This window comes from Vulpes vulpes, chromosome X, assembly GCF_048418805.1.
Source record: "Vulpes vulpes isolate BD-2025 chromosome X, VulVul3, whole genome shotgun sequence".
Lineage (NCBI taxonomy): Eukaryota > Metazoa > Chordata > Mammalia > Carnivora > Canidae > Vulpes > Vulpes vulpes.
In genome coordinates, this window is record NC_132796.1 from 11,685,922 (window position 1) to 11,705,652 (window position 19,731).

At 45.5% G+C, this 19,731-nt stretch overlaps 1 protein-coding gene across 3 annotated transcripts in view; it reads right to left on the reverse strand.

Annotated features, from left to right (window-relative positions):
• PIR (pirin) overlaps positions 1 to 19,731 on the reverse strand; it is a 105,654-nt gene that overhangs the window by 46,274 nt on the left and 39,649 nt on the right. The window lies entirely within an intron of this gene.

Genomic DNA, 19,731 nt, shown 5'->3' on the forward strand with positions numbered 1-19,731 from the left:
GGAAAAGAGACCTCCCTACCTGAGAAAGGAAACTGAAGGAGCAAGGAGCAGCCAGAGACAAAAGGACCCATCATCTCAGAGACCAAAGAAAGGAGAGAGCGTGTGGAGAAGGAGGAGGCAGTCAACCCATGTAAAGGACGAGTCAATGTGAAAAGAAAAGACAACCTTTGAGTTTGGCTACATGGAAGTCACCGGTGACTCAAGGCACTGATGGGTGCCAGGCTGAGAGCACCGAGGATGTGGGTGAGCGGACACAACACGTGCACACAAATCTTCTGGGACTATAACTTCCTAGTCGAGAACGGGGGCGGGGGGGGAGGGAGTTTGGTGCTTCTCTTATCAATTTATATGAAGGTATTTTTTTAATAAATTAAGGCTACTAGCCTTTAATAATACTTGTTGTAGAAATCTCCCAGTTTATTTTTGGCTTTTAATTTCATTTACAGCAGTTCTAACATGGGTCCAATCTCAGTCTTTTCCTTCTGGTGCTTTTAAACTTAGAAAGTCTTTCTCTATCCAAAGACCACATAAATGCTTTCCTACATTTTCCTAGTTCTGAATTTTTAACATTAAATTCGTTTTTAAAAATATTATTTATTTATTTATTCATGAGAGACACAGAGAGAGGCAGAGACACAGGCAGAGAAAGAAGCAAGCTCCCCGCGGGGAGCCCGAAGTAGGACTTGATCACAGGACCCCAGATCATGACCCGAGCCAAAGGCAGAAGCTCAACCACTGAGCCACCCAGGCATCCCTTAACATTAAATTCTTTAATCTATGTTGAATTTATTTCACTATGAGGTATGAGATCATGAGCTAAATTGGCGTCTTTTTTTTTTTTTTTTTTTTTTTTTTTTTTAGGAATTTGATTTGCCGACATATAGTATAACACAACACCTGGTGCTCATCCTGTCAAGTGTCCCCCTCAGTGTCCATCACCCAGTCACCCCCATCCCCCCCGCCCACCTCCCCTTCCACTACCCCTTGTTCATTTCCCAGAGTTAGGAGTCTCTCATGTTCTGTGTCTCCTTATGAATGCTTAATTCTCCTAGTTGACTTATCTTTTCCTGATGATTAATTTCTTGGGTCTATTTCAGGTAGGTTCTCTCTCTGCCGATCACAAGGAAGAGCCATAATGAAGAAAACTTCACTAACTAGCTCAGGAGCCCCAACCAATAGAGGAAGATCTACTCCATAAGGAGTCCTTGTCAGGTCTAGTACACTTCCCACCAGGCTTCCCAATATCCTCGTCCTACTGTCACGGTCTACTGGGCTTTGCATGGAGGAAAAAAGCCATCAGCACAGAACCCTTTTCTCTATGACGAACACCTTCATACACACTCAAGAAACTCACTGCCAGACCCCTTGGCCTCTGAGTGGAGAACCATACCTTACTCTTTCTCCTGGAGATCTTAAGGCTTCGAGGAAATGAAAAGTACATTTACCACATTATTTAAAGCAAAATTCCAAGGACACTTGGGTGGCCCAGCAGTTGAGTGTCAGCCTTCGGCTCAGGGCATGATCCCGGGGCCCTGGGATCGAGTCCCACATCGCGCTCCCCACAGGGAGCCTGCTTCTCCCTCTGCCTATGCCTCTACCTCTCTCTGTGTCTCTCGTGAATAAATAAATATTTTTTTAAAAAAAGTAAACTTCCAATCTCATTGCTCAGAATAGGCTGATGCTCTTCAATGAAAGTCTTCTGTCTCCAATCCAAAGCACTCGGATTTCTGAGTTCTTGATTATTTTAAAGAACTCTGATAAGGAGTGGGAAAGATTAGTTTCCATCCTCAGTGCCAAAGGTATTGTGGGAGGATTAAAACCTTGTAATTATATTTTGACATATACATGAAGTGCTACATAAAGAATTAAGGAACACTTCGGCAAAACGCCAGCTACTCTATATGGGGTGAGAGGGAGAGCCAGGCAACATTTTTAAGTTCTATCAACCATAAAAGATTTCAGGAAATCTCGAGCATCAAGCTGCCCAGCTGACCAAGAGTTTTGGACATAGTCAAATTATCCTCCAGTCTAGGGTCCAGCATCTTATCTCGGGTTGCCCTGTTGTCAACAGTAACAGTAACACCTTCTGTTTGGGAAAGGGGTAGTGAAGAGAGAAGAGCTAAAGAGGGATGGGATAAAGATGCCAAGAGGACTTGCAGTCCTGACACTTAAGCAAAGGCATGTTAACTGTGAAACTGGACTTGGACTTCTTCACTCTTTGAGTCAGCATTATTGCCTCAAGTTGGGTTAGAGATGTTTTAATTTTTTGGAAAATTAAAACCAGAGGAAGAACAAATATCCATCCCTTATATGAATGACCCATCCATAATCTTTCCAAGGCAACAGTACAATAAAACCACAGCAACCCCCAAATATGCCAAGAGGGAGCCTTCTTATCCCTTGTCTCCTATCCATGAGTAACACGTTCCAAGGTTGAATCAGCAAATCTATTAACTGATGCTAGAATATTCCTCACAGGGCTTTATAATATTTTTAATCTCTATTAGTTACATTTGGTATTTACTAAGATGTTTTTAAGGGTTCTTGCAAGAAAGTGCATCAAGATGGGAAGCTATTTGGCAAAGATAAGATTTCACAGAGCACTGGGACGGATACCTCTGTGTAGATACGATTAAGGGGGAATTTATTATGGCACAGGGCATCTCCTATGTGATCGTTTACAGGACATTCTGACCCAGTCAGGGGTATTTGCTTGCACAGACATATGCCTGAAGGCACCCTTTTCGTATAGAAAGACAGAAATGTTCATTCTGAAGCTTCCTTCCATGAAAAAGAGACAAGCATTCCCAAACTGCAAAGAGACACACTCAGTGAGTTTCCGCACCAGGGCTGGATGGTATGGCAAGGCAGAGGCACTGTGCAAATAAAGTGGAGCAAAATTCAGGAAACCTGAGTCTGGGCCTAGGTTCCTTCCACAATGAGCTGTGTGACCTTGAAAGGCTTTCATGTAGGTGGGCTGCAGCGTTCTCATCGACAAAGCGGTGGAAGAGTTGGACAGCGGATCTCTCCTGTCTCTTGCTGCCTGACATTCTGGTTCCAACAGAAGAAAAAGAAGAGTAGGTCTTGGCTGGATCTGAAGAGCATCTCACAGTATCATGAACTCTAACCTCCTGCTGCCCTAAGAACTGCATTCATAGCCTAATACACCATTATAGCAATGAAAGAGGTGAATGAATGGCAAGTTTCCTGTCCAACTACTACAGAAATAGGCTGGAGATGGCCCCTGTGTTGTTTAGCCCAAAGCCTGCTGAAATCAGCTCAAATTCTCATGCACCCAACTTCTTTAAATATATTCCAAATAAACACATTTTTAGCCAGTTGGAGCCTACCTACTACACACACACACCCTACAAAGTGGCACTGACCACCTGCTAGCAAAAACGAATATACACCAAAGCTAGGAAAGTTCCCAAACTGCTGCTGCCCTTTCGGAGCACTCTGTCCAGAGGCCCTCTACCTGGTTGCTGAGCGACATCATCCAGCCAGGCAAGCCCCCTCTCTGATTTCCCCTATTCTCCCAGGAAGTCTCTTGCCCTATTTCCCTTCTGGGTGTGGCCTTGTGCCACTGTCTCCGAAGATCTCCAACTGGAAGGGACTTCCCTTCTCATGCAACCTTGTCCATGCACCACCCAAATAAAGTTTGTGTGTTATGGCCTCTCGTGAACCTGTCTCTTCCTTGATCAACTTCCAAATCCCCACACTTACCACACCAAGCCATCTAAATAAATAACTATACAAAAACGGGCTCCGGAAGTATTGACTATGGCCACCTCTCTATCCACAAACAAAAGGGGAGGTTCCCCTACTCTTCAGCAATAGCTCTGAGAAACTAAAGAATTGACCAAATCAACCAAAGGGCTGGAGGCCCATGGAAGGGGTCGGTACTTATCCCCCATCAGGGCAAGTAAGAAGTGGTCAGCTCCTTAGCACGATAACCGGTGGGTCAAGATTCTCCTCTGAGCCCTTCAACCATCCATCTCTCCTCTTGGGCCTTCCCTATCTTTAAAGTCCCTACAGATGGGCAGTCCAGGTGGCTCAGCGGTTTAGTGCTGCCTTCAGCCCAGGGTGTGATCCTGGAGTCCCGGGATCGAGTCCCACGTCAGGCTCCCTGCAGGGAGCCTGCTTCTCCCTCTGCTTGTGTCTGTGCCTCTCTCTCTGTGTGCGTCTCTCGTGAGTAAATAAATAAAATCTTTTAAAAAATAAATAAAAATAAAGTTTCCACAGATTAAAAACCTGTTCTTGGCAGGAAATCTGATTTATGCTGGGTTGTGCCAAACTGGTAAAGACCTAGGAGCTTGTGGTGTGCAGCACAAAGTCTGGAGCCAGACATCTAGCCAGAATGCCAGCTCTGTCACTCAGGAGATGCACAGCTAATCTCGCTAAGCCTCGGTTCCCTCTCATTATGTTGTTGTAAGCATTTGTGAGAACCCAAGTTAAATCACACGACGTGGCCTCCTCAGAGTCTCTCAGCCTCACTAGCTCCTGAGCCCCCGGCCCCCTCCTCACTGACTGGCTGCCCGCACGGTGGTGGGAACCACAGAAGCTCCTGGGCTTGACCTGACAGGCCCACCGAGGCTCTGGATCCACACCCAGACTGGAAAGAAGATCCAAGCCACTGGATGCAGTACGTGCCTCCTCCTCAGAGGCTGCCTGAAGTGGCGAGGTGACACAGTCCAGGAGGAAGGGCATTAGCCCTAACAGGGCAAGCTTTGGCCAAAGGGGCATGGAAGATATGGAACTCTTCTCTTTCTCCATCACAAAGTCCTGAGGTCCCATTTTCTGAACAGGCATCCTGCACCACCAAGTATCTGTCTCACTTCCCTTCTCCTTCATACTTGCTGCCCTGGGATTGTACGTAAGACCTGCCTTAGGCTCCGTTTTCCAGAGAACCCAAGTTAAATCGGTAGGAAGAAATTAATTAACTAATTAAAATAAAGGGACGCCTGGGTGGCTCAGCGGTTGAGCATCTGCCTTTGGCTCAGGGCATAATCCTGGTCCTGGGATCGAGTCCTGCATTGGGCTCCCTGCGAGGAGCCTGCCTCTCCCTCTGTCTATGTCTCTGCCTCTCTCTGTGTGTGCCTCATTTGAATAAATAAATAAAATCTTTTTAAAAAATTAATTAAAATAGGGGATCCCTGGGTGGCTCAGTGGTTTAGCACCTGCCTTCAGCCCAGGGCATGATCCTGGAGACCAGGGATTGAGTTCCACATCAGGCTTCCTGCATGGAGCCTGCTTCTCCCTCTGCCTGTGTTTCTGCCTCTCTCTCTCTCTCTCTCTCTCTCTCTCTCTGTGTGTGTGTGTGTGTGTATGTGTGTGTCTCATGAATACATAAATAAAATATTTTTAAAAATTAATTAAAATAAAATATTAACCCCAAAAAATCAAGAGGAAAAAACCTGATGCATGTAAAGCACTCAGAACTTCACTGTCCAATACAATTGCCACTAACCAGGAGACTATTGAGCACATAAAACGTGCGTGGTGAGAATGAAGATGTGCTGTAAGTGTAAAATTCACACCAGATTTCAAAGAGTTCATACAGGGGCACCTGGGTGGCTCAGTGGTTGAGCCTTTGGCTCAGGTCGTGACCCCGGGGTCCTGGGATCGATCGAGTCCAGCACCGGGCCCCCCCACAGGGAGCCTCCTTCTCCCTCTGCCTGTGTCTCTGCCTCTCTCTGTGTGTTTGTCATGAATAAATAAATAAAATTTTAAAAAAACAAAGGCTTTGTACAAAAATGTAAAATATCTCATTATAAACTTACATTGACTACATGTTGAAATAACAGTATTTTGGATAACTGGGTTCGAATATACAATTAAAATTAATTTCACCTATTTCTTTTTACTTTCTTTAAAATGTGCCTGATTATTTTAGATTACATGTTGCTTCCATTACATTTTTATTGGACAGCTCTGACTTAGAATTTAGTACCCTGTGAGTCCACGAAAGATGTTAGTCATTTTTATTCCCTTCCCAAGAAGTTCTAGAGATTTGCTGTCAATAGAGCCTAATGATAAAAGAGTGTGGGAACAGAAAGGGAGACAGGGAAAAGGGAGAGAACAAATACTTAGTAAGTACCCATAATGTCATTAGGCACATTATCTATCATACAAATAACTTGAGGCCTATTCATTACTATCCCCATTTGGCAGATAAGGAAGGGCTCAAAAGAAGTTTCCCAGGGTCACAGAGACATTAAACAAGAGAGCTGAAAATTGGACCCAGCTCTGCTTGACTCCACAGTCCATTCTCTTTTCAATCTATCATCATACTGTCAAAGGATTGGCTCTAATGGCATGGTATGGTTTCAATAATTAAGGTTTTTTGACATATGTTAGGGCTTCCTAGAATTCCCTTAATCACCTAGGAGGTCAACTACACTAACCAAGTTAAAAGCTGCTGAACACAAATCAATCAATCAATATCTCCCCCACCCCTTCCCTCTTGCTTTGAATGCAAGAAATGGAATTCAATTGGTCCATGGGACATGGTCATCATACATCCATGACAGCCCCCTTTGTTTTTTATTTTTCCTCGTTCAATCCTATTCTCCCACTGGCTGTTAGTTGAGCATACATAATGAACATCCTTTCAATAATACGCTTCATATGTTTAATTAGATATACAGGCAGCCTTGAAAAGTGTTATTGTGTGCAAAACTGCTTTCTTGTTCTGATTTATGCCACATTATTTCCTGAAACCTAATAATGTAGATATAAGTAAATATCTATTGTTTCTGGCAGCTACACCATGTTCCATCATATATAACCATCACATCCTATTCATGAGTGGGGACACGGATATCGCCTGAGTCCTTCTCGCCACCCACGATGCTGAGATGATCAATGTCATAGGTCTACTTGTTGAAGTTCTGCTGGAGTAAATATCCAGGAGTGGAATTGCTAGGATACTCTATAGTCACCGTTAGCTTCACTAAGTAACCAAGAAACGCCAGCTCATTCTCCACGATGAATACAGTTAGTCACCTGCCATGCACGAAGCTATTTCTTCTCATCCTTGCCACACTTGACAATACTCAATTTTCTAATTTTGACCAATCTGAAGGGTGTCAAGTGGTAGCATATTATTTGAATTTACACTCCTCTGCATATTGGTTCAAAGGACATCTCTTCATATTCTTATCAGCCTTCAATAGTCGGGTGGAAGATTTTCTTTTTTTAAAAAAAGATTTTATTTATTTATTCGAGAAACAGATAGAGAGAGAGGCAGAGACACAGGCAGAGGGAGAAGCAGGCTCCATGCAGGGAGCCTGACATGGGACTCGATCCCGGGTCTCCAGGATCACACCCTGGGCTGAAGGCGGCGCTAAGCCGCTGAGCCCTCCGGGCTGCCCAGATTTTCTTAAGACCCAGTACCTGGAGTTGCCACCGACACAAGCATCTGACTTTTCAAGAAGGCAAGAATGTCTCAGCTCAAAGGGCAGAGGCAGTATGGACACATGGCTTTGTTCTCCCAGCCTTATTAATGCTCTGGACTGACCACATCCATCAACTTTCTGCAGATATAACCACTCTAGCACTTAGAGATTTGGTTGTACAGTGAAACCTCATGGAACTAGGGCTGGTATTGCAATAAACGGGTCTCTTACTACCTTCTGGGACTACCTCTAAAGTGAGACAAAGGAGAACTGGTGTAGAAAGAATTCAAGTTTGGCAGTCCTGATGGAGCCACATCCAGTCCAGGTGACAAGCCAGGCTGCGGTGCTTATAAAGGACAAGAAAATCTGTACTCCACCCCACCCGCCCCAGCCAAGCAAAGCAGAATTAAAGTTGGGTAAGGATGCTTTGGAATTTTATTTAGCATGTAATTAGATATTATAATTTCTTTTGACTTGGTTTATAAAGGCAAGAGGTTTTAGATCAAGTGTTTAGATTTATTAGAAATTTGATGAGGTGAGAGATAGGTGTTCAAGATTGGAACATTTTAATATTTAGGTAATTTTTATGCTACCCCTTAGGTTTCTCACACACCTGTCAACATGGTTGGGAATAATTCCACAGGGAACTAGGATAGGGAGCCTATCATGTGTAGCCTAGAATACAGTGTGCTTTGGTATTAATTTAATGAAAATACTTGCTATACTCATTTCAGACCCTTCTGGGGGTAAAATTTATCCCAGAGAGCTGAAGTTAGTTAGGCAGACGGGGCAGGGTGGGGGGGGGCAGTCACTGCTAAATATCAAATCCAGTAAGTTAACAAAACAACATGCTGAGGAATACTGAGGGGAGCCTCCAGACCCCTTACTTACCCCTGGGGGTGGAGGAGAGAGGGAAGGGTTGGGATCCAGTTGGTAGGGCAATTCAAGGATCTGAGAATGCTCAGCTAGGCTGTATTTGTTTTCTTTCTTCTCTCTCTCTCTCTCTCTCTCTCGTAATTTTTTTATTGGAGTTCGATTTGCCAATATGTAGTAGAACACCCAGTGCTCATCCCATTCAGCGGCCCCCTCAGTGCCCGTCACCCAGTCACCGCATCCCCCCACCCACCTCCCTTTCCACTACCCCTTGTTTGTTTCCCAGAGTTTCCCTCTCTCCTTCTGCCATGAGGTAAGAGGTCAGCCTCTGAAAAGGATGCCTGTGACTGTAAGCTCCACCTGGACATGTTTAATGAAATGCAGGAAGTATTAAAAGCTCAACAGATGTCAAGAGACAAGTCATGTGCCCCCATGATTGAGTATCATCTTGATTACCATTTACTCGTAATCAAGATGATACTTGGGTCCCCAACTGACTAACTCCGCAGGGTCTAAGTTCAGCTCACCCTGAGTTTGGGAGGGGAAGAGGTGATAATGACCTCTTGGTCCTCTCCTCTACCTCAGCACCCTACATCTGACTTCCACCCAATTCAGTCCTCTTCTGCTTTGGTCTGGCTGACAGACCCTGGCAGTTAAAACCTATGAAAGCCTGTGATCACAGCCACCAGAAACCCTTGCTCAAAACGTCGTTGGCGCTGATCAGTTACAGATGGCCTTGAATCAGCATCTGATGCTGAGAGGGCCAAGCCTCAGCAGGGCCTCGGAGACACTCAAAATCCCCAAGGCCCACAAAGATAGACGTGATCTGGACTCCTGACAAGCCGAGCTGCTGCAGCCAGGCATGGGTGCTGGGGGAGTGGGGGGGACCTGGCCAGGAAGACTCAACCCACAGAACCTCTTGGTGGTGGTGACGGGGTGGTGCGAGGACAGTGGGGTCATGAGAAAACACTGGGGAAGAGAGAAGATGGAGAAAGGCACAAAAATCAATGCTGGAGCAACCAGGATGGAGTAGAAAAGGTGGCAGGTTCTTTATCTTCCTCCTTTTCCCAACCCAGCTCTCTCTCTCTCTCTCTCTCTCTCTCTCTCTCTCTCTCTCTCTCTCTCGCTCTCTCTCTAGTAGATCCCTCCTTGTCATCGAGGAGCAGTGGGGGAGAGGGAGCCAGCATTTGTTCTCAGAGCCTAGGGATGAGAGGAAAACTGGCCACCAGCAGTTGTTTGAAGGTGGTGGGAAAGAAGAGCCTTGTGTTCCAGACTTCAAAATGATTTCCTGTAAAAGGACGCATCTAACCTCCTCCAGTTTCTATGTATAATTGGACCAAGAAAGAAAAATTTGGGCCACTGTGATTACCTTCCATGATATCAAAAATGACCATCTATACAGAAGCAAAGAGAACAAGGGGGCTTTAAGATTTCACAAAACAGAGGCAAATTATCATTATTTTATTCTTCGATGAACCTGGACAAACTGGATCTTCACGAATTCATGTTATATTCCAAATGTGACAGCTCTATTCTCAACACAGATGACTCCCACAGATAAGGATACGAGACACTGTATCTTTGGGATTTTGCACTGTTGTAGTTTTGATCAGAGAGAGATAAAGAGAGAGAGGGCAGAGAAGACCAAAGAGCAGTTATTCTAGGTGAAACATGATTGCTATATTCAAGATACTTCTAAAGACAAAAGAAAATGAAATTGAAAAGTTAAAAAAAAAAAAGAGATACAGGGAAAGAAACTACCAGAAAAGTTTCACCTGGTAAAGATGATGATTTTTCCCATTTTTGTGCTTCAAACACTGAACATAATGCTTTGAAGGGCTTCCTAAGGTATTGAGGTATTCCACTGGATATTTCCACACCTTTAAGCAGAAACAGTTTATAAACGCCTCTGTGGCTTCATGCTGTCTCCTCTGGACTGTCTAGACCCTTTCCATCCTTCTTTGGCAGGTCAGCTGGCTCCTTTAGACTTGGGCCTGCTTTTCCCGAACTTTCAGATTGGGCTGAGCCTCCGGTCTACGCCGCCTTCCCCTAAAGCCACCACGTTCCCCAGCCTGGTGACTCAGCACAGTATACGAGTGTTAGCAGTCGATGTGTCCGTCCCTTCAACTGTACCCTTCCAGCTCCTTGATTTATTTTTTAAAAATATTTTATTTATTTATTCATGAGACACAGAGAGAGGCAGTGACACGGGCAGAGGGAAAAGCAGGCTCTCTGTGGGGAGCCCAACGTGGGACTCGATCCCAGGACCTTGGGATCACGACCTGAGCCGAAGGCAGATGCTCAACCACTGAGCCACCCGGGTGCCCCAGCTCTTTGATTTCTTTTATCTTTTTCCTTCATGCCTTCACAGGGTCTTGCACACAGTTGGCCCTCAATTCATACTTGGTGAGCTCAACCAAACTATAATGGCATAGATACCTTTCTGGGAAATCCTTCCAATTCCCCACCGCCAGGAATGGGAAGATCTGACCATTTCCTAATCTCATTTTACTAAGTCAAGGGAATACTAAAGAGCCCAAGGACACGCAGTGGATGATGAGAAGGGCTCCCTATGGTTTTAAGACCACAACATACTCCTCCTTTAACAGAGTAAACCCTATCAGTGATTTAGGGCCCATATGAGTTGAAATTTAACAATCCTTGTCCATCTTGGAGCACTTATACTGACCCACAGGAGCAGAGTTCTTAAAGCTTCATGTAGGGACACCTGGGTGGCTCAGTGGTTAAGCATCTGCCTTCGGCTCAGGGCGTGATCCCGGGATCGAGTCCCACATTGGGCTCCCCGCAGGGAGCCTGCCCCTCCCTCTGCCTGTGTCTCTGCCTCTGTGTGTCTCTCACGAATAAATAATCTTTTTTTTTTAAAAGAAAAAAGGTTTTGTGTAATCAGAATTATATCTGACACCAAATTTCCTCACCACCTTTCATTCTGAGTTGGGCCAAACTGTTCATAAGCTATGTGACCCTGAGCACCTGTGGTTTGGTCAAAAGAAAATACTGTGTTGGTAGCTATCAGTAGCATAGCTTTATACATGCCAATGCCAGTCTTTAAAATATTGGCATTTACCTCATTTATATCCACAACAGCTTACCTTTCAACGCAACATGCAAGAGCCTCTGAAGCTCTCTGAAGCGATCCTGGACTTTCTGCTCTGCTAGAAAACAATACATAATGTGTCCCTGGGCAAAGACTTACTATATATCCTAGAAGTCCAGGCCTTGACAGCCATACGAGCGACGATAATGATGTAAAGTGTCCATTCACCTTTCTTGAAGGTAACACCTTGGTTTTTTTTTTTTTTATGGCTTTTGTCACACTCTTACTCTAACTGTCCTTGCTAATCTGTAATCCTGATTACCAAGGGCACAGGATGTAACCTCGGATTTAAAAGCACACCTATCCATTCTTCCCTGATGGCTGGAAAAGGGCTTGTTATCGCCACTGGAATGTGCTTCCTAGGTCAGCAGGGACATCATGGAGGAATGATAACATCTGGCACCCTTTGTGCACACCAAGAATGGTATTTCTGGGGTGAATGGACCGCCCCGGGCAAGGGCAACCTTTTGTACAGCTGATTTGAGCAAATCCTGACCACTGTTTATTGGAACATTCCTAACTGCAAATGAAGTGCCAACTATGGCTGCCTACCACAGGACAAGTCTTTGAAGTTGCTGGATGCATTTCTTTGGTGTCCTCCTCTTTACTAAACAAGACCAACAGACCTAATTGTGCCTATTCCCAACACTGAACCAGAACCAAGTTTTGCACTTGTCTGTGGAATGATGCCGATCGTCTGCTCGGGCTACATGGCCTATGTTGGGAAGTTCCTACAGGATGGGCGGCTTTATGAAATTTGAGAGAAGATTGCACGCGACACTCTACCCTACTTTATCCTCAAATAGTGCTGTTGCCAACCCTGGGAGGGGGGACACAGAGATACGTACATACAGCCAAGGTCAACTGCAGGCAAAATCCAGGAGTAGACAGACGTGGTCTTGACTTTCCCTCTGACCCAGTATTTTGCACCATCTCCTTTTGCCCTGTCACAACCCCACGAGGGTCTGGTTGTCCATGCAGCCTGCCATCACGATCCCCAAATTAGTTATCCCACTCCTACTACCCACACCTTCCACGCCAGCCGTTCTAAGACATGACCCCTGCCCCGTCTCTTTTGTTTCCCTCGCTTTAGGCACACAAGCAAAATCGATTGTCCCTCGTCAGGACTCCCATGGAAGTTTCTCATACCGCTGGCTTCCCCTTCCACGTATCACAGTATGCCTCCGATGCGTGCCAATTCCCCTTCCTCCACTAGCCTGTGACCTTATTTGAGGACAGTGCTGGGTTCTTATTCACATATCTCCAGGGCACTGCCCGATGTGCACACAGCTGGTGCCTAATGACTGAACAAACAGCTCACAGAGCAATGGGACACATGGATTAAATAACGGTCAGTCCCCACATCCCATGGGCTGTGATGCTAGATGGCTGTGTAGATCTAGGGCAGCTGAGAAGGCTTCACTGAGGAGAAGGCCACAGGCTGGACCTCAGTGAACAGAAGAGGTGGAGATGGTGAAATCCTCAAGTTCATGTTTCTACCGGTCTGTACTTCACTATGTCCTTTCCTGGCAAATGCTGCTGCCCTCGCCCTGTGTCAAGTGGAGACCAGAGGGGCGCTCAGGGGGTGAAGCATCTGCCTTGGCTCAGGTCATGTTCCCAGGGTCCTGGGATCGAGCCCCACACCAGGCTCCCTGCTCAGCAGGGAGTCAGCTTCTCCCTCTCCCTCTGCCCCTCCACCCCTACTCGTGTTCTCATGCCCTGCTCACTCTCTCTCTGTCTCAAATAAATAAATAATCTTTTTTTTTAAGTCCTTAAAATAAATACTTTCTCTGTGTGGTTGTGTTGCCCCTATCTTTACACAAATTTGAAGGTGATTTGTTTCTGCTTGTTTTTGAGTTTAAGATTTGGGTTTTTTTTTTTTCTTTTCTGGTTTAACTTGATATTGTAAATACGCAAACATTGACATCTTTGAAAACTGGAAAGAAAAAGACCTATGGAGATAAGTATTAGTTGCTCCTTACTCCCTACCCTCACCCAAAGGGAACCGGTTTTAAATATCCAGTTTTTAAGGCTATCACAGAGTGGTCTGACTTATAGATAAAATAAATGAACAGAGAAGCCTTTGGAAGGGACGATTCCTTTCGGGGCAGGTGTCATTCTCCCTCTGCTCACTCTCTGGGGCAGCTGAAGCCCGTTCTCGCAAGTCCCTTTTGTCAGGAACACACCATGCCACTGCCAACCTCTGCCCCCGGGAGAATATTCCTCATTCCTTTTTGAGCCAGACCCATGACCCTGTTGGCATACTTCAACTGCAAAAAAAAAAAAAAAGAACGAACGAAAGAAAGAGAAACTGTGCCTATGCTGTTTTCATGATTTAATAGTTTTTTAAATGCTGCTTTGAGAAGCTGTTCTGAGCTTGGGAAGGAAAGAGAGGCCTCCCGTGGAGGGGCCAGCTCTCCCCACATCACCAAGTGAATGGAAGCAAGCTCAGAAAGGCAGAGGAGCATGGGTATGCTGAGAAGTGGGGGTCAGCTGTTAAGTCTGCAAGATGCACTTAAAATATGCCAGATACAATCAAAGGGTTCAAATTATCCCAGAAATAGAGAAATAGGTACAATGCAAAAATGTTCTAAGTGTAGTGTCCAGTATTATGATTGTCAAAACCCCACTCCCGTTTGGACGTGCTATCAAAGTACTTCCCTGAAAGCCACACAAACTATATATGTACTTTTTTAATATATAAAATATGTTTTATATATTTTATCATATATTACATTATTTTATATTTTTATATTAAGTTACCTGTTTTATATATTTAATATATAAATAACAAAATAAATAAATATACATATTTTTAATCCGATTAAGGTAGAAGGAATACTGACAAAATTGTATACAAAATTGTATACAGTGTTTGAAATGACATTCTGCCCTTAAAGTTTCCTGGATGCAAACAAGGGCTGGAAAATGTGGTGGGCAGCTCTTTCTAGCCCTGGTATGGGAAGAAGTATGTGTGCGCACCAACGGCCTGCTACAGAGCCGGAAAACTCCCATGAGCTCTCTGCCTCGGAGGTAACAATCAGACTTGGTTATAAATCATGTGCCAACCCATAATCAACACAGTCTGATTAGAAGGCAGGTTGCTTTTTGGTGGAGAGACTTGCCCAAGGGACACAGGGTGCCTGCCCGAGTGAAGCCAGAGCCAGGAAGGGGGACAGATCCAGCAGGGATGCACCGAGAGCTGGTAAATCTGCCGCCCCCCCAGAGAGATCAAGCCACACCTTGAAAACCCACAGAAAAGAAGCTAAAGCAGAGAAGACCCCCAGGCCTCCACACGTCTGCCCATCCTTGTTGTCACTGCTTGAATTTAAGAAACCTGCAGGGAACAATTTGGGTCTTGCAAAACAGCCTAGTATTCACATTTAAAGATGAAAAATCATTCTTTCTTAATTTCCCTACTTCCTAATCCTTAAGTAGTTTAAAAATGCAATTTAACCAATTTTACTGTTCTCTCAACTTTTTAGTTAGCTCATATTACGCTTACTACAGTCATTCTTCTTTTTTTTTTAGGATTTTATTTATTTATTCACGAGAGACAGAGAGAGAGGAAGAGACACAGGCAGAGGGACTCAATCCCAGGACCCCGGGATCACGACCTGAGCCAAAAGCAGATGCTCAACCACTGAGCCACCAGGTGCTCCTACTGCAGTTATTCTTAACCCCTAGATTGTCTACCTTTTACTACTTCACCCATTTCTCATATTCCAGTATTCATCGACATTTTAGTGATTTCACTTATGCACCTAGAAAACATTTATTAATTGTATTGTAGGTATCAGGCACTGTTTCAGGCATTGGGGCGCCGTGATAAGGTCTGAGTGAATTACATGAGACGCTTGGCCAATGCTTTTTGGAAAGTGAATCTTGAAAATTGTGATGATCGTCCAACACATGGATATACAATCTGTCCATCAGAAGGAAGATCCTGGGGGCCTGGGTGGCTCAGTTGGTTAAGTGTCTGTCCCTGGCTCAGGTCATGATCCCAGAGTTCTGGAATCCAGCCCCTAGGGCTCCCTGCTCAGCGAGGAACCTGCTTCTCCCTCTCTCTCTGCCCGGTGCTCCCCCTGCTCGTGCTCTGTCAAATAAATCCATAAAATCTTAAAGAAAAAAAAAAGAAGGAAGATCCTTTTTGATATGTCTATAGGCCACATGAACACTGTGCAAAGCTTCTGCAAAGTAAAAGCAGCAACCACTTAGAGCTTATTCTGCACCACATATTGTTCCCAGTTCTTTACACATCCTCTCAGTCCATTTTACAGATGGGAACACTTGGGCCCAGCAAGCTTAAGTGATCTTTCTTAAGTTACTCAGTGGTGGAGCTGGCCTTGAACCCAGGCAGCCTGGCTCCAGATTGCCTTTCTCTGACCCCCATGGGACTGAGGCCTCCTTAAGGTCTGCTTCTGACACAACGGAATTTCAGACAGCAGGAGGCCAGGAGAGGCATTCGTTGGAAGACTTATATTCCTGAGAGAACTGGCAAGAGACATCGCTGATTGGCTGCCAGATAAGGATGGAATGGGCTTTGGAGAATTTCATACTGTCATGAAATAAACATGTGATTTTGACCTTCCAGAAGTGACAGAAACTATGCAAAATATCCCATTTTTATCCTTTCCTCCTTTCAGCCTTCGCTTGAGATCGTGATGTTCTGACAGATTTTTGCTCAAAATTGGCTGTGGCTTCCCAAGGGCTGAGACGCATACAATCTGGGAATAGGGGCACATCTATCTTTCAGACCAAAAAAAAAAAACGACAGTTGTGCTGCTTGCAAAAGCTCTTAACACCTTGCACAGAACCCCCTCACCTTTTTTATGGGTGTCGAAACTAAAGTCCAGAAAGGGTAAGTAAGATCTGCCAAAAGCCACGGAGCTGAACATCTTCTCTACGCACGTAATCAAGCTGTTCCTTGTGAGGAGTCAAGCTTCTGTGACTTGGATCCCACAGTCGCCACACATGTGACAAACAGTGGTCCCTGGACCATAGCATTCGCATCATCTGGGAGCTGGTTAAAGATACAGACTCGCAAGGCACCTGGGTGACTCAGTTGGTTAAGCCACCGGTTAAGCATCTACCTCTGGCTCAGGTCAAGATCTCGGGATCCTGGGATGGAGCCCTGCATCAGGCTCCTCGCTCAGCGGGGAGTCTGCTTCTCCCTCTCCCTCTGCTGCTCCCCTTGCTCTAGCTCTCAAATAAATAAATAAAATCTTTTTTTAAAAATTCCATCTTGCAGGCCACCTTGGTGGCTCAGTTAGTTAAGCATCCGACTCTTGACCTCAGCTCAGGTCTTGATCTCACGGTCATGAGTTCAAGCCCCGCCCAGCATGGAGCCTACTTAAAAAAAAAATTGCAGACTCAGGCCTCACCCAAGCTGCTCAATCAGTCTGCTTTTTAACAAGCCTCCTTCCTCCCCCACAGAATCCATATGAATAAAGTTGGAGAAGTGCTGGGATGGTCACTAACTCCGTTTCCTAGATATTTTAGTCACAGGAGGGGAGCTGCGGTTGACTGCATATTGGCTAGAAGCGCATCAATCTCTTGAAAGGTATCTTCCTAGCCTCTCCTTGTACTTGAACTTAAAATTATCTTCCCGATGCAAAACAATCTTCAGTTTGATTTAAGGTAGATCTAGGCTTTGAAGTCTCAGTCATTCCTTGGTGAGCAGATATTAAGGCTTCAGATGTAAAAACCATGTTTCTTATGAGACCTAGAAAGAAATGGCCAAGAGTCCCCCATGACTCTTGGCCATTTACAGTGGCCTGCTAGGGTCTTTTCTTCAGAGCAGGTTAAATGCCTTTCCCGAATCCCAGCAAGTCCCTCTGGCACAGACAGCAAACATAAATGTCAGCCCAGCTCCTGCCCAAGTTAATGTGAAGTAATCAAAACAATAATAGGAACAGCTATGCTTATATGGTGCTTACAGTGTGGCTGGTGCTGTTTTGATAGCTTAAATGTATCAAAAACTCAGTCCTCACACAGCAACCCTACGTTATAGATGAATACAGTGAAGCACAGAGAGGTTGGTGGCTTTCCCGAGGCCACACAGCTAATTCAAGGTGGGGATTCTAATCCAGGCGGGCTGTCTCCGGAGGCCCTGCTGGTAACCATAGCATCACACTGCCTCTCAAAATTCAAAATAATGCTGCCCAGGGTTCCAAGGGCCCCTTATTAAAATGCTCTCTTACTAAAGCCTGATCATGTACCTAGGAGAATGTAGTTCACTTCAGAGATTTTACTCACCAAAAAGAAACAAAGAGAGGCCCCTCAGCCACTAAGACGTTGTTTTACAAAGTTAAAACATTAACTCTGGTCTCTCCTTCTTGGTTGTGATCGCGAGACCACGCGGTCTGCTGCTTGGAAGTACTTTACAACGTCCCTTTGCCTGTAACTGGAACCGGTTCCAACATTAAAATTGCATGGTGTTTTCTATAAATGAGAAGCAGTTGTGAATTCCAAGGATTCATGACAACGCTGGCTCTGCTTATCTATTAAATCCGCGGTCTAATTTCTCTTTTTAGCTGCAGACAGCTCTTTTTCTAAGTGAAATCGTAAGGACCCTTCCAATATACATGACTGGGCAAAGCCCCGTGCTCTGGAGTGAAGAGGGGAAAATCTCCTGACCTCCACCACCCACCCCAGGAGCCCCTGAAGGCCCAGCCCTAGAGTTCTGGAAACACAGGATGAAAAACCCCAGGAGCTGAAGGGAACTCTTGACATATGTTTGTAAAGGGCACTGCCCGACATTCAGCCAAACAGAGACGGGCTCCAGAAGTACAGCGAAGGGCCACGTTTCCAACTGCGAAGTAAGCCACAGGCCTGCGAGGGGTAGCGACCAAAGTCACTTACCCATGCTTAAAGGAGAGCACACTCTGATCTTTATTCTTCAGTGACTTCTGTGTGCTCTGGAGACACAAAGCAAAGGGGACGCATACGTCTAGGCCTGGCACAGGTAAAGAACTGCGGGTAGAGGGCCAGGGATGAAAACGCTGGGAAGTCCCAGCCAATAATCCTGCCCAACCTGTTAACGGCGACATGCATCCCACTGAGTGGCTGGCTGGCAGCCACTGCCAAGCCATTATCGCCCTGGGTGAGAGAAACGGCGTTCAAATGTACAGAAATTAGTACTTAATACAGTCTCAGGTGCTGGCCGCCCACGGGGAGAATGGCAGAGTGGGTCCCACTATGCCCATGCTCTCCACTCCAGGTGGCATTGGTGCAACTGGATGCCAGGGCCCCTCCAGATCCCCTAGGAACCCTTTTAACCATTTCTGCACCCCCAGCCCAAACTCAATGGCCATTAGGTAATGACTTCGAATAAGAGAACAGGCCAGCTCCCCCGCCCGGGGTGGGTCTGGATGACCGGAAGGCACACTGAACCTTTCAGAGTCCCTGTCCTCTTTGGGACTTCGCCTGACACCACACCCTCGCTGGACTCCCTTCCCTTCCCCACCCCGGTTCCCCTAGAAGTTCTCTAGGGGCACTTCCTTGACAATCATTTGCACATGAACTCCCAGCTCAGGGTCTGCCTCTGGGAGACGCCACCAAAGAGACCCCATGACCCGGCTCACTACCCACTAGCACAAATCACGTGGCGTCCCCAGTGGCAGTTCTGTGTGCAGTTAATTAGCACAGTACTCGCCACACCCTTTTCCTGCCACAAATGTGTCCATGATCTTTAAGCCTAAACTGGTCTTCTTTGATTAAAAAGGATGGACCCTAATCCTAAATATTATAAAGTCTCTGTTGAGAAGAATGTTCAGGGCATGGCACGTGTGGATTAAAGAAGTGTTCAAGTTAAAAAAAAAAAACTTTCTATGACGTAGCAGTGTACTTTCCTTACTAAGCTGGGCATAAATGATTTAAATAAATCTTCAGGCGGTGGAGTTGGTTTCGGTGTCTGTCTCTCAAAGGTCGCAAACTTGCACAACCAAGGAACTACAGAACTATATGATAAGTGAAAGGCTCACAAGCCTGCCAAGATAGACCTTGAAAATTGCTTTCTGGGGCACCTGGGTGGCTCAGTGGTTGAGCATCTGTCTGCCTTTGGCTCTGGTCGTGACCCCGGGGTCCTGGGATCAGGTCCCACGTCAGGCTCCCTGTGTGGAGCCTGCTTCTCCCTCTGCCTGTGTCTCTGCCTCTCCCTCTGTGTGTCTTTCGTGAATAAATAAATAAAATCTTTTTTTAAAAAAAGGAAAGACAGAAAACTGCTTTCTGACATTTTTTATATGAGCTTGCTTACTTGTAGTTCCCTAACTCTATGGATTTGCATGTGGCAAAAAAAAATGTTCCCTTGGATTCCACTTCTGACAACTTTGAAGCATGTCC